General features: G+C 40.5%; 1 long non-coding RNA gene across 4 annotated transcripts; it reads left to right on the forward strand.

Annotated features, from left to right (window-relative positions):
• Positions 1–15: 15 nt before the first annotated feature.
• Positions 16–10,835, forward strand: LOC132075191 (uncharacterized). Of its 4 annotated transcripts, none has more exons than XR_009418731.1 (4): positions 16–90; positions 3,951–4,123; positions 8,707–8,747; positions 9,851–10,835. It is a non-coding gene; the product is annotated as an uncharacterized LOC132075191 (long non-coding RNA). The 4 variants fall into 4 exon arrangements; XR_009418732.1 differs by lacking the exon at positions 16–90 and adding an exon at positions 96–175; XR_009418733.1 differs by lacking the exon at positions 16–90 and adding an exon at positions 514–1,147.
• The last annotated feature ends 9,403 nt before the right edge of the window (positions 10,836–20,238 follow it).

A 20,238-nucleotide genomic window follows, 5' to 3' on the forward strand; every position in this document is an offset into this window, starting at 1 on the left:
CTGCGCCGGCCGGCAGCGCCGCGCTGTCCCCGAGAGTCCGCGGCCGTGCCTGCGCGGTGACAGCAGGCCGGCTCCTCTCTCGGCCTCCTGGTGAACTTCTTTCCCCTCCCCTCTCTGGCTCCGTTTCCTGGAAGGGTTTCGTTTTGGGTTTTTTTTTGCTCTGCAATGGGAAGAGGTCAGGGCGGCAGCTTATTGTGATGTGTTCAGGCCGGCTCTAAGTTGTTTCCGTCTATTTGTTTATCCATGTTAAGGAAGTGCTGTGGGGGTGCAGCGTCTCCTGTGAGCCTGGTGCTGAGCCAGCTCAAGCAGTGCGGGTCGGAAGGTGCCTGCAGGAGATAGGGGTGCTGCTGGAACGGGCCTCAGGAGCATCCCTCATTTGCTTCTCTCAGCAAACAGGAGAAGAACTGCCGTGCTTCCTTCTGGTCCTTAGCACTGGGTGCCTGTTGGCTTTTTCAGGTGGCTTCACTTCTAGGTCTGTCCTGGCAATGCGTGGTATATCTGAAATATGAGGAAAAAGGCTTTTTATAGCAAACAAAATCATTGCCTTTCTCACAGTTTAATCTGAAAGTGCTTGAAAGTGAGGAGAAGCCCAGGGCAGAGTTTGTTCATTCTTTCCTTTGCCTTTTCCCTTTGCCGTGTTCTTTCTTTGCTGCGTACGATGCATTACTAAAGACGTGGTGTTTGGGTCTCACAGATCAGTGCCTGTATACTCAAAACTTTCCTTAATGCAAGATTGCCACCAGCCAAGTGTGAGGTCACTTAATCATGCCATCTTCAAAATGGTTTGGGTTGTCCTAGTGAGGGTTTCTTGCCAGCAGGACTCACACATCAGTAATGGATACCTGGAGAGTTAGCCTGTCCCAGGGCAGAAATCTTAGCTCAGGCCTAGGGCTAGGTTAGGACTAGGACCAGGGTGAGGAGAGTGAGAAATGGGGAACCATTTGGTGTTAGACTGGTGCCTAGGCACAGTTCCTTCTAGGGCCATAACTGTCATGCCATTTTTTCTCTTTGGAATCCCATGATCTGGACATAACTTCCATTAACAAGGCCTTTACTTGGAGGGGAGGTAAGGCAGGCATCAAGTGCCAGGGGAGTTTGGAAGAGAAGGCACATAACTCGGTTTTCTGCTCTGCTAGAAGCTTGGCAGGTTGGTTTTGTGCTGTAGCACTGTAAACACCACTGTCATAGTGGGTAGGGAAGAGAATGTGGAGTGGTGACTATTGTGCTTCTTTTTTGACTTTGAGACAGATAGTATACTAATGGTACCCTAGTATGATCCTTCCTAATCACCTAAAACTTCATTCCCTCATTTTAGGGCATAACATGGCTGGAGAAAGCTGTGTAAGGAGACAACTGAGTGGCTGCTAAAAGTCTGGCTAAGTTGGTTGTTGCTTGTGTTATAAGTCACTAAAAGGGTAATCAGAAAATCTCCGTGGGCTTTTCTGCAAAACAGTTACACAGGTGTTGCTCTCTCTAATGGAAAACATAAATGGATTTAGAGCAGAAAGGTTTTCTCAGTTGCATCTGTCAGCCTCTGCACCTTAGCTGTGCACTCCAGCCTTTGATCATAGGAGAGAAGTTCTGTTTCCAAAGGAGGGCAGGGCTTTTTCATAGCCAGGGCTCTTTGTAGCTGCCGCAGGCAGACTTTGCTCCAAGCTGAGCCATAGCTGCTCTCTCTGAGCTAAGGCAGATTTCTTGCCTGTGCACACAGTTGTGATGGGCTGGAGTCATGCTTCAAGGCACTTTTTCAGCCACCTGTATCAGGGTGACAGCCTCCACACACTGCCAGGTGTACAGCATGTGTGGGCACAGGTGCTGAGAGAGATACAACAGCACTTTTTCCTGATCTTTATTTGAAGTTTGGCTAAACTGACCACAACAAAAAGAGGAGGTGTGTTTATGGCTTCAGAGCAATAAAATGGAAAAAAAGAGCAAATTGTGTATATGCTCACCCCTTTCAACTCCTCTTCTTCCTAGATCATATACTGTTTAGGTGCTCCTCCAAATCAAAAACAAATAGGAAATAAAACTTAAAATTTCACTGTGGCATCTTTGGTCAGCATTTATTCAGAAGTATACAAGAAGTAAAAATAGACATTTTTAGCTGTTGATCATGTTGAAGTTGACAGAAATTATATAAGTTGCCAAATACATTGTCATATTTTTTCCTGTCTCCCAAATCTGTTTCCCTTCTAAAGCAAACATCCTTGGGTATCTATGCAAATGCAATGTCTTTCATCATTTCTTGAAAATGTCAGAACTCTGCTGCTACTGCAGAGCTGAGCTTAGAAACAGAAAAGCAAAGAGCATTGTCATATCAGAAATCTCCTTTAAATCATGGATGAGGACTGGAAATTGCCTGGAAACTGCCTGGGCTCAGTGGTGTGTCCTATGGATCTCCAATGCTCTTGCCCCAGTACAAAGAGCAGGGCTTATGGAAATACTTATGTTGTGTAAAACCAAAACTGCTTTGAAAGAAGATTTAATGAATCTTCAATCTAAAGCATCTTGGAATAAGAACAAAGCTTCTGAAATGCTCAGTTTTGTATATTTTACTGAAAAGGGTTTGTAAAGTTTTAATTTCTTATGATTCTCTATGTCAGCATTTTGGGTAATTTTTTGCTTTCAAAATGGTCCATGAATATGTCAGTTGACTTTCCAGGAATGGTGCTTTTTTAAATTACTAATTTGCAAAGGGATTCAAGATCTGTGCATATCACCCCTGATTAGTATGTCTGTACAATTTAAAGCATTCTGCAGCACCATTCTGTGCTATCACATCTTGTGACAATCTGTCCTGCTGATTTAGCAAGACTGCACTGCATGCAATATGGCAGTGATCCCAGGGACTTAAATGAGTGAGAGAAATGGTTTCTAGAATACTTTCTTTAAAAGTACCTAAGGTAGGAGAGCTGCCTCAAGTTTAGTCTCCAGACTGATGTACTGGCAGATTTGTTCCCTAGTCATGTGCTAATTGTTTTGGAATGAGAATCACTTGCTCCTGAATCCTTCTACCAAAGCAGCATGTATAAAATTAATTTCACAAAACTCAGCAAGAGACCATATGGAAGGGGAAAATGGTATTTATTTTAAACAAAGTTGATTTCAGTCACTAGCACATTGTGTTGTAGATGTCAGTCCCTTGCGCTCCCGCACCATGTACTCAGAAGCATCCAGTCATGTGTGGTACTTCCATACACAATCTTCTATTAATGTTTCATTCATACCAAGTTCAATGTTTTTGCCACACAGCAAGTTAAATTGCTCTAGCACACATGGTTATACTAGGCTATACTAGTGCAGTTTTCTTCTGTGTCTGCAGTTACTTTAAACTTTGGGAATTAAAAAGAGAAAGATGGAAATTGTAGAGATGAGTTCTATTACATGCCTTAAAAATCTAAGCCTTAAACATACCTGCAAGCTGTGGATAGTTCTTATAACCACCCCCTTGCAGGGAGAGTGGAGCAAGAAGAATGCTTTGCTCTTTTTCTTCTGCAGAACTGTGGAGATTTACTGAGGTAAATGCTGCTGTTTTGAGCTTCAAATGAAATCTGGGTAACTCTTTAATCTCAGGAACTAAACTGTGTAAATTTCCCCTTTCCTACATGTGATTCCGCTGCCTGAGACTCAGAAATGGCTCTTCTGTACTAGCCACAAGTTAGCTAATGGTCATCTTTTACTGGACTAAGTCAGCTCCAGTGCCAAACACTTCATGTTTTTTATTGTCATGTATCTGAGTTTAGTTAACCTAAGCTCCAATGTCAAACACCTTATATATTTAATTAAAGTATTTTAATTTTTAAATTTTTCTATTTTACTTTTCTTTTTGTTTTGTATTTTATTTTATTTTATTTTATTTTATTTTATTTTATTTTATTTTATTTTATTTTATTTTATTTTATTTTATTTTATTTTATTCAGTGACTATTTAGTCTTCTTTTGAAATCCAGGTTACAAATCCAAAACTGGACTCTTGGGGAGAGATATAACATGTTCTGCAATGAAGGTACCAGCTCTGGGCTAAATGAGTTGCTCTCTGCCAGATCCAGACTTGGTCTCAGCTGTGACCCCCCAGAAATGTCGAGTGTTTCCAAGGAAGCAGGCCTCTGCTAGAAGCTGAGAGGTTTGTGTGTTTCATCTGTTTATTTTGTGTGTTGATGTGAATTTGGGAGGGTTTAGCAGAGTTGCCAGCACATTTTCAAAGCATGTTTTAGATAGGCAGGATTTTTGGAAAGCGGATGCCTTCCCAAAGGCATCACCATTTCCAGGGCTTTGGTTTCCCATGCCCCACTTGTTCCTGTCTCAGTAGGAAATAATTTTACCAAGACATAGAGGAGACTGTTCAAAGCATCTGCTGACAAAGGGCTGAGTATCATGTTGCAAATGCATGTCCTCATTTGCTGGAATTGTAGAGGCAAAAGATAGCACAGAACTGGGGTTGAATATTAAATGTCCCAGGGAGAAAAACAGCTAGCAGGTGCTAGTTGCTGTGAAATCTGGATGAAATTAAAAGCAATTCCTCCCTTGCAAGGAAGATGACGATGATGTGAGAGTGAGCTCTTTGGGAACAGGTACACTTAGGAGAAAGCCTACTGAGAAAAGTCAGGTTTTAAGCTTGCCTGGCACAAAACTGACAGGAGAATTAGAATGGCAACCTCTGGGGAGCTGATGCAGGGCTGGGAATATCTGGCTGGTCAGTGGTGTTAGTTATGGCAGTATTGGGAGAGAGGACAGTGAAATAGTTGTCAATCCCATAACTGAGTTATTGTCCTCCAGGCCAATAATACTGCCTCTCTGTGTGAGAGCAACCACAGTGATACTGGGTTTGTCCATAGGAGGAAGGACTGAGAACAGAATCGCTGCTCTTCATTATCTCCTCATGTGGACATACAGTATTAAAAACCTTATTTGCACCTTATTCTTTCCATTCTTTCCATGACAACTTTCTGGCAGAGACAGAAGCACTAATGTTTATACTGTGCTATCAAACAGTGCCCTTTCTTCTCCACTCTTACCCTTCCCCACTGAAACTGTAAAATATCAGGGAAATTTGCCTCTAGAGTCTCTCTCTTGCTGCAGTCAGATTGTTTAGCTCCAAATCCTGGTCTGAAAACAACTGATATTGTCAAAGATTTTTTTCAAATTTGAAATTAAAATGTTGGACTCAGGGCCATCTTTAGTGAAGGATCTATTATCAGATGCCAGGGGTAGTAAGATCAGAACATAATTATGCACTTCAGTGCAATATTCAGTTGTTAGTCATTCTTCCCTAATGGTGAAATGCGTGACAGTTTTGGGTTTTGATTGGCACCTCCATTACCTGCTCTCAGTAAACAGATTATTGGCCTCTTTTTTTTAAAAATAGAAATTTGACATCTTCACCTTGCACACAGTCTTGTTACCCAGCCTGCTCTAATGTGTGCTGCAACTAATAAATGAGCAGCTGCCATGGCTACTGTAGCCATACAAAGAAAAGCTCTTCAGCTTTTAAGGAGTGGCTGGAGGCAGGTAATTAACCACAGCTTCACTCCTTGCACGCTAAGAGCCTGGAAAGCCACACACCAGGCTTCCCTGTGGATTTTCCTTTTATCAGCACTTACTTCAAGGATAGCAGTGTCACTGCCAATTCTGGCTGCAGCAAGAGAGTAAGAAAAAGCAAGGTAAATCTAGTTATAATTAAGCTGGTGATAACAAAGGGGTCTTAAAAATATAATAGCAGATTAATCTTTGGAGAACTGCCTTCTCCTTCTTCCTTTTCCCCATTTCAGGCTTTATTCCTTAGTGCTGTTGTCTGTTCACTGCTTCAAGAAATGCATCTCTAATGTATCCAGGAGTAGGAGGGTGTTCACCAAACCATCTTGGCTCTTTTCAAATCAGTGCATTGTCATTTTTGCATCTTAATCCTCTGGTCCTCCATTTCTGAAGAATCTCTAATATTATAGAGCTATTTAAACTCATGTTTTAGCATACAGGGTAAATCACGTTCTGCTATACAGCAGATTGTTATTTGTCTGTCAGGCTACAGTAAGAGGTCTGATTTCTGCCCACTGACTTCACTGCAAAGTTCTGTGTTGCCTATAATAAGGGTAAAATTGGGTCCAAGAGTGTTAAATTATATCTTCTCAAGCACAGAAGAACATACCCTGACTTTCATCCATATCAATCTGTTTGCAAACAACAGTGAAATTCTTTTTGGGTCTCACTGAGCCATGACAACATGACAGTCTTTTAGAGCTATAGATTGGATTTCAGGACAGAAATTGCTACTGCCAGCTAGTTTGGATTCTTGTAGAGAGAGGCAAAAATTCAGCCAGAAACTTGCTGCAAACCTATACATCCTGAGTGAACTGTAAGCAAGAACTGCAGCCTCTTTGTCTCAATAACAAAAAACTCTTACCAGGAAAGCTACTGGTATTGGTTTATTTGATTATATTTTATTTCTCTCTCTCTCATGTCTCATTCAGAGCTTATTCACTTGTCTCAGAAATTCAAACCATTAGTAGTTGCTCTTTAAAGGTCAACAATAACTTTAAATTGCTATAAAATTAATCTGAAGTTGAAGTTGCAATTTCACTCGTACTCTTACTGTTCAAGTAGTATATTTTAAAAGTGTTTGGGGCTTTGGGCCAAGCATGGGTATGAATCAAAATAAATACTTGGCTGACTTGCTTGGGTATCTTCTTTGGCAATCTGTTTCTAGCTCACAGTTTGGCCTTCTTTGCAGCTGAGATACCTGGTTCTTTTTCTGCCAGCCTTTTTTTAGTGGTTTATATTTTGTTGTTGTTGTTGGTTTTGGTTTCTGTTTTTGCATCTTCTGTCTGAAGCAAAAAATTGTCTTGGTTTAGCAGTCTAACATTGCACTTAGTGATTTCTCAACACTCCAATCAAGAGTTTTCAAGCTTCCTTGACTTTTGCAACTGCAGTCCAAGCGTTTTTAAAAAATATTGCTTGTTACCTAACTTGTGTAGTTCTCTATAATTCATTTTTTTCCGAGACAAAGAATTATGGTGATAACTGCTGGCATTGACTCACACTGCTGCTTGTGCCCAGCTTGTCTATCTGTTGACTTCAGTCAGGCTGCTAGTATAAGGTTTGCAAGCCTCTGCAAGAAAATAAGCTTCTTATAGATGCCCTTCTTTTAAAAATCCTCATAGGTTTCAGTCCATCTTTGTCCTTCCCCCAACCCCTCCTGATTCCCTAGCTGTTTTCTGTGGCCTCACACCTAAGGCATGTTTGAGCCTTGCATGATGCCTGCCTGGGGATGAGGGAAATAGTGATGACAGCCAGCTGCCTCAGCCAGCTGGGGAACTGAGTGCTGGGGAAGCAGTTTTTGTCCTTGGTCTCCATCACCCCCTTCTGCACCGTACTGAGTGTGGGAGCCAGCTCAATAACTGGTGAGGAACTGCAGCTGACTTGGGATGACTGGGTTCCTCTTGAGAGCCTGAGTTCTAGCTCTTCACTGGGCTCCTGCAGCCTTTAAAGAGTATGAGTGGAATGTTTTGTTGTCCTATTGTTTTCAACTGATTTAAGCATCTTTTAAACTTGGATACACTTGGGGATAGCAAATGAAGTGAAATAGTTGTCTTAGCATCTTTTCAAAATACTTAGAACAGCAGCAGACTGCAACTTAAAGGGAAAATATTTCCCATTTTGGGGTGGTTGTGTTTGCAGTCCTGGGTCATTTAGAGAATCTCTCAGCACATTGCAGACCACCAGAAAAAAAAAAAGAAAAAAAGAAAAAAAGAAAGAAAAAAAATAAACAGTAAAAAACGAAGGAGACACTAAGCAGCTGGATTTTCTCCTGTAGTAGCATCCACTGGCTGGCCAATGCAGTCACTTTGAAAAACAACATGATTGCATCTCATCCTTGTCAAAATCTGAGTGGTGAAAGAGTAAGGCTGAACTGGTGAGTAGGAATCTATGTGGCTCAGTGCTGACAAACTCTCTCCAGCTCTGAGACTGGGAGGAGACTTCAAGCTCCTCTTGGGCCATACTTCTGCTGTGAAGCCACCTGATGGCAAAAATACAGTAGGAAAGACCACTTGGAGAGTTATGGCAGGTTATTAAGAAAGTGCTTAGGGAAGGAAATTCCTCTTCTTTGCACTAAGAGCCAGACACCCTCCTTAGCAATGTTGGTTGTTTCAAAACATTTGCAGAGGAGCAAAGCACAGCCAAGACCCACTCTCCACCATGTGCTGCTGGTCAGCTGGCACAACAGCACTGGACAAGGAAAACATCACTTCTTCCTTCAGTAAAACACCCATTCTTCCTTCAGTAAAAAGCCCATTGCATTAGAAGCAGCAGGATGAATTCTGCTATGCTTCCTTTTTATACTAATTGTGTATTAGGATATACACAAGGTAATTTTATAGTGAGATTTTTCATTCCCAGCCTGTGAAAGATTCTGTTTTCCAGCTGCTGGAAAATAACATCAGCTGATCCTGTAATGAACTCTCTCATGTAAGAATTGCCTCATTACCACTAAATGTTGCCAGCTCTTAGATTTGTGTCCTACTTCATAAATTCTAAAAAGCAGCTCAATGTATTTAGAAGCTATTTCCCTGTTTTAAAAGGAACCAGAGTCCATTCCAGGACCCAAGCCAGATCCCTTACAGTGTAAATGAAGATAGATTGCCATGAGCTTCTTTCAAAAGATGAAGAAAAAGTTTTTGCAAAGTAATTTCTCTCTCTCTCTTTTTTTTTAAGGAAAAAGAACCTGTGCTTTTTGTGTTCCTGAAGAACAGCAAGTAAGTCTAACAAAATTGCACTATTGTGTGTGCCTGCTAGTCAAGTATGAATAGAATTTTTTTTCCATTGGCAGAAGGCAATAAAGGGCCAGAATCCATTTTCCCTTGGTTCTACATGCCAAGTCCATAGGGTTCAATTCACTCCAAAATAAAGTGTAGCTACTTTGGAAGAGCTAATGATGAGGTCTGGAGGGTTTATCCCATCAATTTTTAATTTGAATACAATCCATGTAAATGTTGAGCACTTTAGGTCAGTTCTGTGTTGCTTGAGTGCTATAAAGCAATGAAAATCTCTTCTAATCATGTGAGTGGTTAGTGTGAGTTTTCACATTTATTGGCAGCCTGAAGTAGTGAATAGGATAAAGAAGCAGTTTTATTTTCTTACCTAGACAGGTATAGGCAGAGCAGCACAACAAATTTGTACTGTTACTCATCTTGCATACACTCATAAAAAATAGAAGGGAATTTGCTATAGGCTGCAAAAGTAGTTCACAAAAATGAAGTTGCCAAGGAGAGCATCAGTTCTGAACTGTGCACCTTCCAAATATCTGGGAATTCTGCCTGGGCAAAACAGTAATGTTGGATCTTAGTAGACAATGTTACACACATGTTGCGTTTAACCAATGAATCTTTCCAAAAGGAGCTAGAGAGGGGAAAAATCCATAATGCAGTTGGGCACACTTCTTGTTTCCCATTGAAATCTGTCTGCTTCCACCACGTCCAGGCAGATTTAAACTGATGAAAATGTCAACTAAACAGTGATTCCATATGTACATAAATTAAGATATGAGAGTGTTCAGTAATTTATTTTAGCTACTGAAATGCTGCTGTGATTTTGACTTTGAGAAAGGAAGAGTCTTAGAAGGATCAGAAGGCAGTATCTCATGGCAAACAACCAAAACTGGATGAGTTCAAAGATGCAAGAGGATGTGTTCAGTCAAACATATATTCAGTCTGTTCAAGAGGGAGCATGCAGCTGTGTCCTAATAAAAAGAAATAATTGAATTTATTTGATCTTCTAGGGTTCCTTCCTTCATAGTCTATCCAAGCGAGCATTTTTTTATGTTATGTCTTCTTTTTTTCATAATGTCTTTCAAAACCAGGCCTAGTGTCCAGAACCCTTCTTTTCCAGTGTCAGGCCTGACATTTGGCCATTGGTACATTTATTACATTGGATCCCTTCTGCACTGCTCCTGGAGAACTGCACAGCAGACAGCTGGGAAAGCCATGGCTGGACCTGGACTATTGAGTTTCCAATCCACATAGGACAGAAATATTCAGAGAAGAAAAGCACCAGGTCTGACATGACAGTGCTGAGAAAAGCTTCCAGCTGAATTAATAGTTGCACCAGGAAACTTTTGGACTGTCTACATGGACTTGTTTTATTATCTAAACCCAAAATTCAGTTTGACTTGTCATGTCTAGCTGGAAGTAGAGTGCATAAAACAGGCTGAAAATCCAAGTGTGAGTATAATGAAATATTTAACCCTAGTACCCTATTCAGCCATTGCTTAGGGTTCCTTTCAGTTTTTCAAAAAAAGTGGATTTTCTTCCAGTTTTTCCCCAGAAAACCTGTTAACAGTTATCATTTCTCGTTGCAAGAAGGGCTGAAAAATTTGGCATCTGAACATCATCACCTTATGGCATGTTGCACCTGAGCAAAAACTTACCCCCACACTTCACAAAAGCAGAATCCTTGGAAGGAACAGTTGTAGCACTTGAAGTGCTATTTAGGCTGTCAGTTCTCTTTCCATAAATGTTTTTAAATTAGGGATTTAAATTAAGCACTCACATTAATCACTCTCAAACTAATCAGTGAATTGATTCCAAATCTGGCAGCCAGTCAGCGTTGATACAAGATTTGCTGCATGTATACTCACAAATTTTGTTTGCACAGTATTTTATTGCAAATATAAAAAGGCAAATGCAGTTGTCAATTATGAATGAAATTGAATTGGGACAAACTGAAGTATGAAACTGGTGTATATACACTCAGCAGCCTGTCAGTATGGACAAAACCACCTGAGATTTGACATCTTATTTGATAGATCTTGTAAATAATAAATCACCTTTTCTTTCTGCAAACAACATGAACTGTGTTCATCATTTGAGATCCTTTACATTATTAACAGCTTGGCAGAGAGTTCAGAAACTCAGCAAAGAAAATATTCGGGAGATCCTATATAGTTTATATTAAGATTCTGTGCTGATCTTTTGTACATAGCCTTTCTATTTTACCAGGAAATGAACATAATTTTGTATTAGAAGAGTCATGGTCTTGTGCTTCTTGGGGCATTTCCATACTGGAAGTATTCAGAAATATGATTTGAATGACAAGAATCACAGAATGTCTTGTTGAAAGAAACATTTAAAGATCACCTAGTTCAACACTGCCATGGACAAGGACACCTTTAATCAAACCAGGTTGATCAGAGCCCATCCAACATGGCATTGAGCGTTTCCAGTGACAAGGCATCCACAGCTTCCCTCAGAAACATTTCTCAGTGCCCCACAACCCTCATCATTAAAAATGCCTTTCTTATATCCAATCTGAATCATCCCTCTTTCAGTTTTACACCATTGCCCCATGTCCTACATGAGAGGAAGGCTGGAATCTTTTTTACTCAAGTAATGCATACAGTTTGCTGTGTATTTCACAAAGTGAGATATTTCCAGCACTGCTCTTACATTTTTACAGCTCCTGGAGCTGATGTGCCAAGGAACAAATTTCTCCTCAGGTGCAGTCTGGCTCAACATGTGTCCTAAAGAAGCCATGGCAAAACAAGGGAAGAAAGACAAAAGGTACAAAGAGCATACAGACAACTCCTAGGGCACAAAATAATCCTATTCATCCTCTGAAGACAGTAACAAAAAAAAAAAAAAGTCTTTGTAGCTAAAGCTGGTTACTTTCTAGCCTTGACATGCTTTGAAAAATTTCTATGATGTAACCAACAATAACAGGCTGTTATCTGATGAAGACAGTGGTACCTTAAAAGCCTCACTGAGTGATGTAGAGTTGGGCTATGTTTACTCCCAAAAATGCCAAATATTCCTGCTTTGGAAGGCAATTCCATAGTCTCACTGCAAGAGTTTAGTGGGCAAAGAGAGGAAACCAAAAAACCTATCACGAAGGAAGAAAAGAATTCTGCACAAACCAGATGGTTTACTCCTTTCTCTCAATCCTTTTTGTTTTCTGAAATATACCTTCACAAAAGCAGAGGATTGCTGAGGTAGGGGAGAAATCTTGTCAGGAAAGGATTCATGTCCATGCCTTTTTTCTGGTGCTGTAGTGACCGTGGGGAGGGTGGACATGGAGATGGGGGACAATGACACAATCAGTGTTCTCTTCCTCAATGGCCACTTAATCTTTGGCTGTAACAGTAGAAATTCTCTCTCCTCACACTTCTCGTACAAGATCCATGGTCCTGAGCACCCTGGGGCGGGTGTAGGTGTTTCAAAAAAGATGAAGACCATCCCGTTCTTTCACATCCTGAAAATCTTCGCACGAATAGCCAAGCTTGGTTTTAGGTCTAGAAATTACACATGGACTGCTGAAAGTAAAGCTATCATTAAATATTCATTAATTCCTTTCTAGGAGTAATTTATTCTTCTTACTTTTTTCTCTCCCTCTCAAATAGACATCTCTTTGACTGGTTTTTGTGGCAGATAACCTGCAGGGCTAAATGGAAATTGAGTTTGTGCCCTTATTTCTAGAGTAATTTGGATTGGTGGTGTATCACTGGAAAAAGTAGCCATCCTAGCTGCTAGGCAATTTTAATAGTGATTTAGCCACTTTTCCCTTATTTATTGTAGTCTTTCCTTTGTTTCATATTTTCTTGTTCTTAATCTGAACATCCATAGATAAATAATTATTTATTGTAAACAAAACATAGATTTCTTCCAATAGTGATTTGTAATAATTATATCAAATATAAAAGGAAGAAAAACAATCTGGTACCCTAGGGAATGTATAACATCTGCAACAGATCTTCTTAATTGCAGCAACCTGTATTTTTCAACACATAAGCTTACTGAAAGGTCTGCAGGAACATCACAACTGCACATCTGATTAGCTCAAGCTAAACAAATCTGAGTGCTAATTCAGTAGAATCCCCTGAACTGGTAGACAGCCAACTCAATTAAACAGTTATCCTGATAAAGAGACACAGAAATGCTTCTGAAAAGACTTGCCATGACATAAAGTAGCCATCAAAGTAAAACTACAGCAATAAGAAGATTACTCACAGCATTTAATTTGTCTTGGGTATTTATTTCCTGATTATGACTGGGATCTCTATTTGTAATGGAAGTTTGGCATTTCACACTGATTTAAGAGTTTGAGATACTTCATTTCTGTATCACTAAATGAATATACCCCTGTTAAGCAGTTTCACTCTCATTAAGTAAAATTGTGCTAAATTAGCATCCATGGAGGTGCCCTGGTTAAAAGCTTTCTCTATACCAGTGATTGTATACAAATCACATAATCCTGGTAAAAAAAGAAAAAGAAACCTGAGCAGTAGCTAAGAGAAGGAATTGGTGGTTGCTTTTCAGAAGAGCAGACAGGGAAGTGTCTTCACACCAGCCTTTCCTGAGACAGGGAAGATTCAATTTCTCAGCTAAGTCAAGAGAGTGGTCCTGGCGCCTGAGGTTGCTATTTGCCACAGGTGTTTCTCTAAGAGACACACATAGCCATTGCAGTCCAGGTTTGGCAGAGCCCTGATTTCCACAGTGCTTGGCTCTCTTGCTGAATGGAAATTATCTGTAGTGCTGGTGCTTCTTGGGCTTCCTCTGTGCACCCTGCACAGGAATGGTTTGCCACACAAATTCTTGAAGTGATCCTCCTAAGAATTAATGTTAGGAGAAAGGTTTTTCCTTTTTGAGCTGTTATGCTTAACATCTAATTAGCCCATGGTGTCAAGGCTAACATGGTAACTCTGTAGGCCAGACATTTCTCATGGAGAGTAAGGAATAATTTAAAACCATCATTAGGAACTGCAAGGTCTTGAAAATAGAAATCCTGTTCACTTTATCTATGACTTTAGGTAACTGTGCTACAGTACTCCTTCCAATTTAGTGCTCATTTCTGGAGTTACTAGGTAAAATAACAAGCTGACATCTGTACTGTATAATATGCTTGATTACCTGAATGCAGAAAATGGCAAAGAACCATTTCAGATAACCAAGTGATTTAATGCTTGAGGGAATTTCCAATAGAATTAATCAGCATCTCGGGATTTCAAACTGTTTGCTTAAGGAGGATGTTTGGTTAATTGAGGTTCACTAACTAAGGTTACATAGAATGCAGAGCAACTTTCAGTAGGCCTTGAAGTGTTGCAATGAAGGGTGTTTCAGAGGATTTTTGAAAAAAAAATTTCACATCTAATAATTTGCCTCTTAGTTATCTTAATTACTAGCCATTTGATTGTCTTTCGTATTCTGTAAGCTAAACTTATCTTAGACAAAATTATATTCCTTTTTTTATACAAAACAAAGAGTAAGAGTTGGGCCTTACCTACATACAGAAAAACTGAGTAAAAAATATGTTTACACTGTTAAGCTACCAGGGCAAACTGAAATATTTACTGCTGCTATCTGCAGCCTGTTCATCCAAATTTCATTATTTCAGTGACCTTTCTTGTGGTAGCTGTGTGTAATGTTTGTAAAAGCAAATTTTTGAGGCAAGGGATTTGTTTATAAATTCTCATTTGCTTCTATCTGTTTTATTTCTGGTGGAAGATTCTGATTGACAAGTTAAGTGTAATTGCTTTAAAAAACAGCCTTGATACATGCTGCCTTACAACTAATACTTTATGAGGTGTTTGTGAACTTGGAGTCAGTATAAATGTCAACATGGGAAATATATTTAATCTTTCTGCACAGCTGTTTTTATAGACCTTTTCCTCAACTATTAACAAATAGCTGATAAAGCCCTCAGGGGAACTTGCTGTGACACATACTGAAATTGGTTTGCCCACCCTAGCCCTCCTCTTGCCTGGTGGAAGGTTAATGCTTTAAATTGGTCAGAGAGTTTGAGAAGATGGACTAATTCAGGAGCAGTTACACAAGTGATAAGAGGTCTGACCTTGTCCCACCATCTGGTATGGAATTAGAAGGCAACTCATTTCACTGGAAGTAAGACCCCTCTCCTAATGCTGGGGTGAATTTTGTGATTTGCTAATTTAGATCAATGGCTCAGCTGCTCCAGATGGAAATTCTGACTCACAGCCAGTGGGGTTGCAGGTAAAGTGAGGGTAAAACGTTTCCCACCCATCTGCAAGCTCCAGAGGAATGCTGAAACTTGGTGAATGCTATTCCTGACAAATTCCTGGTACTATTCCTTTAAAAGGACTGTGTTAAAATCCTTCTCTCATAAAATTGATAAGAGCATTTCCATTATTTTCAGTAGAATCAGAATTTTGTGCTGAAGAGGAAGAAATGTAATTTCAGAGTGACTTCCTTGACAGTAGAGACTATATGATTTACCTAGGAAATTATTTTCCTAGTGCCTGGGAATTTCTGTTTTTCATTTTGGTCAAAATTGCTCAGTTGACAATGTTTATTCATGACACATTACACTATGGGATAGTCTTTGTTTGCTGTGTTTACCTGACAGAAGTGACTCAGTGGGACAATTGTGCTCTATTGTAAATGATATTTAGAGTAGAATGTTTGAATTGTCCTTTGGCTGAAAGAGCATGGGTGTGCTGCTGATTGTTGTTCATTCTGGCCATTTTTGAACTTAAAAGGTGCTGAAGAGTGCTTCAGCTCTGGAAATACATATACTTTTGAGGAAAAAAGGATAATATTGGAAATGACCTTTTTATTGGAGTTTTGTGACCTAGAAATTCTTAAATATTCCAAGAGTGACAAGTGTTTTCCAGTGAATTTATGGCCATGTTCACAAATGCCATCCTTCACAATGTTATAGGAGGTACTCTGGATTTACACAGAATTGTTTAAGTTGGAAAAGACCTTTAAAATCAAGTCCAGCCATTGCAGACCTGTGCAGAAGCTGTAGAAAGTAAAGCCTTTTATTTGCAGCCAAGATGTAACATGTGCCATGCTCTTGTAAAATGCCTGTTTTCCCTTCTAGTGTCCCCTTCAGCTTTTGGTAGAGAGGATCAGAGCTGAATCAAAGAATGGAAGTAAGACTTGGTTTTCATGCTTTTCTCAGAAAAGGCATGTGGTAAACATGCATTTTGTTATGTAACCTGTATGTCCACTTCTATGCCACTTACATGTGACCTGTATGTACATAATCACCACTGGACAAAATACATGAGGTAATATTGCAGCTCAGCTACCTTTCCTAGTTAAAGGCTGGAATCTAGGGCAGTGAGCAGAAAGGGTTTTTATATATGACTGTTCCCTCATCACTATGCAGTGAATCAGTGGTAACAAAATCGACTTTACAGAACACGATGTTCATTTCATCCCAGTGGCCATGATGTGGCTGACTGGGTACTGGGACTTAAAGATCCTCTTACCCTTGTGTGAGATTGGGCCTGTGTTTTTAGCTGCCTGAGATTCGTATCTGATGAGTAGACAGCTCCTTGCAAATGCATCAGATAAATTATGCACAAACACTCTCTCTTAGGCAAAAAAACCCAAGATACAAATGCTGCTTTCCTTTCCCCCAAAAGTACTTGTTTCCATCCACACAATCTTTCCTATCTCACACAGTACATTTATTTTATTTCCATTAATAGGCACTCTGTGCACTCATTTCATCAAGGGAAAGAAATAACCCAGTACTGTTGAATGAAATACTGATACTGTAGAAATAAATGCAGATGTTTTCTATATGCAGGCTTCCCAGATGGTTAATTGACAGTCTATACAAATGTTATTTTCTGGCACTGTTAATAATTTTTTTTGTGATTTTTGTCATAATCCATTTATTTCCACAATCTATCATTGCATTGACAGCAGTGTGCTTTTTGTAAAGTCAGTGTGAAGATTGTTATTTAAAGCAGAGTCCAAGGCTTACGAAGAAGATATCCCAGGAGGTGATAAGGGAAATTGCATTGAGACAACAGAGCAGGAGGTTAGCTTCCTACGCTCTGGAGCAGCAAGATACGAGGAGCAAAACAGAGCAATAGTAAATCCCAGAGTAATGGCATCATGTTATTTCATGGAATGCCATGGAAAAAACAAATGGAAGGAGAATAGTAATGTCTTTCACATGCACTGTGAACATCTATAGGCAAATTCAGTGACCCATGTGTTGAAGATGGGTTTTAAACAGAAAAATGGGGGAAGAGAGGGGTAAGACACCCTGCTAGCTCCAGTTGTGACTCCACTAACTCCACTAGAAACCCTGTCTTGCAATGATCTCCTGAGAGTATGTAATGCAGCTCTTCATTTTCCCACCCAAAACCCATAGCAGCTCAAAGGCTCAAGAGCGATGTTCTGTGTACAGGAAGCCCTCGAGATGACTCTTGACAGAGAGTATCTGAAATGGAATCTTGAGGAAAATGGAGTCTTCATTTTTCTTCAGTGTTTTAAAGCCAGCACAACACCTGGCATCAGCTTTCTGCATCAGATAGGGGTCTCTTGGATATCTGCATCAGATATCATCTCTTACAAGATAAGCTGCTGTTGGGGAACAGCAACTGTCTGGAGGTGCTCCGAGCAGCTCAAGGTAGGCTGGGAACACACAGTATGTGCCACCTTAAGCTGGGCCTTTTGGCATTTACTCCCAGCTAACTTTGCCAACAAGCTCTCATGCTCCATCCCTGAATATTTTTTCTTGGTGTTACAGGGTTTCCTGCACTTCAAAAGACAATGCAACCAAGGTATAATAGCAGAGCATCCTCATCCCATTGCACATTCCCATTGCAGAGACGTTGGGAAAAGTCCCTCTCTTTGACAGCATCAGAGGATGAGAGCATTCTGTTAATGTCTTGATCTGTCCCAGCTCTGCAGTGTTATTTTTCAAATTTCTCCATACTCCATAGAGTAAGTGAGCATTTCCCAGTTATATACTGCACTGAATATCCCAAATACAGTAACTGTAAGGTAATTTTCTTTTCTGATTGACAAATTGTGTACTGTTGCTCTATCATGGAACCTTGACCGAGTCTGGAAACAGCATTTGAGCATATTTGGTGTATTGTATCGATCAAACTGGAGAGAAAGCCAGAGAAGGCGTTCTCCATAGAAACACAAGGTTACAGTGGGAACACTGAGTCTTCTCTTGGTGATAAATGGCACTGACACTGTGATTGCTCTGCTCTTGTAGTCTCTGGAGGTGTCTCTATGCAATAAATTTTTTACTAACATGCCCCTTTACTTTCCTTTTTTAATCTGCTCAACATTTTGGCTGCCAGATTTTACGTAAGTGAAACACACTGTATCATTTTTTCCAAGAGTAGCTTTCCTAATATCTCTAAGCCCAAAATTTTATATTTGCATATGAGCACAGTAGTATCAAATCATTCAAAGCAATTGATGCTTCTAGATCAAGGTCTGTTCTCAGTTACCAGTAAGAATTCAGCAATGATTTAGCTACACATATTTATAGTTTCTGCTTTTTAGAGTGATTCATAAAGGAATTCAACAGCCAGAGGAATGATAAGAAGGGGAGCTCATTGTTATAGAATGCTGTGGGCATTCTATATTGTTATAGAGCTATGGGCTCTTAGAGGAATTAGAGAAATTAATGCACAAAAAATTAATCTGGGCTGCCACACCTAAAGACACCCCTCCTGATGCAAGAACTCTGACCTGGAGATTGCTGGAAGCTGATGAAGGTACCTGGGGAAAGCAATGCTGTGTGTCTGCTCTGCTCTCAAGTCAGCTGTGTGTGCATCTGCTAAAAGCCCTTGCAGGAAGCAGCTCTCAGGAGACACATCCTCTGAGCGGGTACAGCTGCTCTTGTGAACTGCTTCTGGCAAAGGGTGAGACCTGCAAAGAGAGCCCCCAGAACTGTGACCTGTGGTACAGGAACACAGCAGTAACACAGCAGCACTCCTTCTGTCTGGCAGAAATGGATGAGGACAGTCTCTGCCTCCTGTCAGGGCCCTGAGGGCACCCTCTTCCCCTCCTGGGGGTTTGACACAGCTAGTGCCCTGTGACACAGCTGCTGGTCTTAGGGAGAAGGTAGGTGGGACTCAGTGAGGTCTTTCTTCACCTGCCATTCACACAGGATCTGGTTTTAAGCTCAGGCTCTGGGTTCTCAGGTCCCAGCCAGTCTGCATTGCAGCTGCATCATGGCCATGCCCAGGCTTGGCTGGGGACCCTTCTGATGGGCTGCCCCTGACCCATGAATTTGCTTCCCAGCCTGACCCCAGACCTACCCCATCACCCATGGACTTGCTGGGCCTGGTTTGCCCCCTTCTAGCCTGCCCTGCTCCCTCCATGAGGGCAGTGGGATGAGCCTTGGCTGGTGGGGCCAGCCCCTGTGGCTCAGCTACCCACCTCTTACTTGGGAACTCCCTCCCTTGCTGTGCCACACCCATAGCCCACTCTGGGGTGCCATGACCAAGTTGTTGACCCAGTCTGTGATCCATTGTAGGTGATGAAAAGTTGGTGTTTTGCTCCCCTCTGGTTTTTATGCACCTTTAGCTGTGGGGCACAGGCACAGCCTCCAGCTTGCCTTTTGTCAAGTGAATCTGGCACATTTGGTCCCACACATTGGGAGAAAAAGTAACAGGTCTGACAGTAATATGCTTGATCATGCAGCACCATGATCTTATAATTTAATTACATCTTTACAGAGATTTTCTTTCAAGAATTTATAAGGTTGAAGATTACCATGCTAAACACAAAGGTTAAGGGTATTTATGGGCATGGCTGCTCAATAAATTTTAGTAATAATTGTAAGGTGACTCACACAAGTTTTGCCTAGAGTTTCTGGAAGTTTGTGAGGGGGTCCTTTTGACTTCAGACAGACAAAGATAATAAAATGGGCTGGGCTGAAACATGGCTTATGGCTCACTTGTAGTCATAAGCTAGGATAATGAAGATAACTCCAGCTACCAACAGTTTGTGTATCAGCATAGGCAGTGTTCAGAGTGAGAGCAGTTAATAACACAGCAAACTCTGCAGTTGGAATCTGTTCATCTAATTTGCCTCATGAGACAGAAAATAGGTTGCAGGTTTTCTCTTCCTGCCTTCCTTCCTTGAGAATTCATTGGCAGAGGAAGCCAGTGTCAAAAAGCCCTGACAAATTATCATTTCTGTGCACAAAACACATAATTCAGGTTTCATCATCCTTTCCTGTCAACAAGTTTCAGTCTGTTGGGGAATGATCATTTCTGTGCTAGCTTCTGCCTCTGCTACAATTGAACCATGTTCAAGCTCAGGATGATAAATACATATAGCAAATAATTTAGACAAGTTGCCTCCCTGGTAAACCATCAACTTAAATTAACAAAACTTTAAAACATTTAGTATTGCATCTGCTCTGTGATTTTTGTTTTAATAAAAAATCCATTTATTCATCTCTTCAATATGTCACATTTCTGTTTCACCCTCTCTATAA

The sequence above is a fragment of the Ammospiza nelsoni genome, chromosome 1, assembly GCF_027579445.1.
Source record: "Ammospiza nelsoni isolate bAmmNel1 chromosome 1, bAmmNel1.pri, whole genome shotgun sequence".
Classification (NCBI taxonomy): Eukaryota; Metazoa; Chordata; class Aves; order Passeriformes; family Passerellidae; genus Ammospiza; species Ammospiza nelsoni.